At 48.3% G+C, this 2,665-nt stretch overlaps 1 pseudogene; it reads left to right on the top strand.

Annotated features, from left to right (window-relative positions):
* Positions 1 to 663: 663 nt before the first annotated feature.
* On the top strand, positions 664 to 2,348 carry LOC101422182 (la-related protein 4-like; annotated as a pseudogene).
* Positions 2,349 to 2,665: the final 317 nt, after the last annotated feature.

The following is a 2,665-nucleotide window of genomic DNA, read 5'->3' on the forward strand; positions in this document are numbered from 1 at the left end:
TTTAACTCACAGTTTTGCCATCACAATTCTTTTCTTTTTTAAAGATTTATTTATTTCTCTCCTCTCCCCCCGACCCTGGTTGTCTGTTCTCTGTGTCTATTTGCTGAGTCTTGTTTCTTTGTCTGCTTCTGTTGTTGTCAGCGGCACGGGAATCTGTCTCTTTTTGTTGCATCATCTTGTTGTGTCAGCTCTCTGTGTGGGTGACGCCATTCTTAGGCAGGCTGCACTTTCTTTCCCGCTGGGCGGCTCTCCTTACAGGGAGCACTCCTTGTGTGTGGGGCTCCCCTATGCAGGGGACACCCCCACGTGGCAGGGCACTCCTTGCGCGCATAAGCACTGCATGTGGGCCAGCTCCACACGGATCAAGGAGGCCTGGGGTTTGAACCGCGGACCTCCCATGTGGTAGGTGGACGCCATATCCATTGGGCCAAGTCCGCTGCCCCATCACAATTCTTTTCACCCTTCTCTCTTCTGGACAGTGACCAGCCTTTCCTGTTATTCTAAACCCCAGAAGATTTTTTTCCAGGCCATTTCTGCCTGTCCTCTAGCTATTTTTCTGGGAGAGAAGAGAGTCCCATGCCTTTCTAGCCCGCCATCTTCCTGTAAGCCCTAGGCATCTGTTTCTGTTGTTGAGTTAACTCTGATGTTCAGTTTCTCTCTCTTGCCTACAGATTTACTGTCAAGTAGCCATGTGCTACCACTGTTCTTTGACTCTTGGTTCAACTAGTTTTAAGTTTCCTCCTGGAAATAATGATGCCACTCCAGTAACTCATGGAACTGAATGCTCTTGGCAGGAAATGGCAGCCACATCAGGGTCTCATCCTGAGGGTAATACGGAGCTTTCAGATGACATGTGTAAAGAATATGAGGTGTTGTGTGCCTCATCTTCTGAAACCACAAGAAATATGGCAGGCATTGGAGAATCCACTGGAGGAATAATTTTAGGACCAGATGATCCGAATGATGACGTTTCTGGAGAAAGCAATTCAGCGATTTCTACAGAATATCTAAAAGAATGCCTGAAGAAACAATTAGAATACTGTTTCTCATGAGAAAATTTGTCAAAGGATCTTACTTGATCTCTCAACTGGATGGTGACCAGTTTGTCCCAATTTGGACAGTTGCCAACATGGAAGAAATGAAAAAGCTGTCCATAGACCCTGATCTAATTCTCGAAGTGTTGAGAACCTCTCCCATGGTACAACTCAAAGAGAAGGGTGAGAAAGTGAGACCAAGTCATTAAGTGTTGTATTGTTATTCTTAGAGCAGTTCCTGAAACAATACCAATAGAGGAAGTGAAAGCTTTGTTCAAAAAAGAAAATTATCCCAAAGTGATAAGCTCTGAGTTTGCACACAATAGTAATTGGTATATCACTTTCCAGTCAGACACAGATGCACAACAGGCTTTTATTTTTTATTTTTAGTTTTTTAAAAGATTTATTTTAGGGAAGCAGACTTGGCTCAGTGGTTAGGGCGTCAGTCTACCACATGGGAGGTCCGCGGTTCAAACCCCAGGCCTCCTTGACCCGTGTGGAGCTGGCCCATGCATAGTGCTGATGTGCGCAAGGAGTGCCATGCCATGCAAGGGTGTCCCCCGCGTAGGGGAGCCCCATGCGCGAGGAGTGTGCCCTGTAAGGAGAGCCGCCCAGTACGAAAGAAAGTGCAGCCTGTCCAGGAATGGGGTCGCACACACGGAGAGCTGACACAGCAAGATGACTCAACAAAAAGAAACACAGATTCCCATGCCGCTGACAACAACAGAAGTGGTCAAAGAAGAACATGCAGCAAAATGGACACAGAGAACAGACAACTCGGGGTGGGGGGAAGGGGAGAGAATTTTTTTAAAAAAAGGTTTATTTTATTATTTATTTCTCCCTCCTCAATGTTTGCACTCACTGCTCTCGGTGTCCATTTACTGTGTGCTGTGTCTGTTTGTCTTCTCTTGAGGAGGCACCAGGAGCCAAACCGGGGACCTCCCATGTGGAAGAGAGGCACTCAATTGTAGAGCCACCTCAGCTCCTTGCTTTTGTCATGTCTCACGTTGTCTTTCCTCTTTGTGTCTCCTTTGTTGCATCATCTTGTTGTGTCAGCTTGCCACACCTGCCCATCGCAACAGCTCCCTGTCTTGCTCATCTTTTCCAGGAGGCACCAGGAACCGAACAAGGGACCTCCCATGTGATAGGTGGGAGTGCAATCGCTTGAGCTGCATCTGCTTCCCACAAAAGGCTTTTAGATACTTAAAAGAAGAAGTTAAAACATTTCAGGAGGAAGCGGATGTGACTCACATGATTGAGTTACCATCTACCACATGGGAGGTCCAGGGTTCAATTCCCAGGGCCTCCTGGTGAAGGCAAGCTGGCCTGTACTGCAAGCTGGCCCCAGTGGAGTGCTGGCTTACGCAGGAGTGCTGGCCTGTGCAGCAAGCTGGCCCAAGCAGAGAGCTGGTGCAGCAAGATGAGATAACAAAAAGAAACACAGGGAAGCGGATTTGGCTCAACAGATAGAGCGTCCACCTACCACATGGGAGGTCCAGGGTTCAAACCCAGGGCCTCCTGACCCGTGTGATGAGCCGGCCCACGTGCAGTGCTGATGCACACAGAGTGCCATGCCACACAGGGGTGTCCCTTGCATAGGGGAGTCCCACATGCAAGGAGTGTGCCCCGTA

Source organism: Dasypus novemcinctus, chromosome 12, assembly GCF_030445035.2.
Source record: "Dasypus novemcinctus isolate mDasNov1 chromosome 12, mDasNov1.1.hap2, whole genome shotgun sequence".
NCBI lineage: Eukaryota > Metazoa > Chordata > Mammalia > Cingulata > Dasypodidae > Dasypus > Dasypus novemcinctus.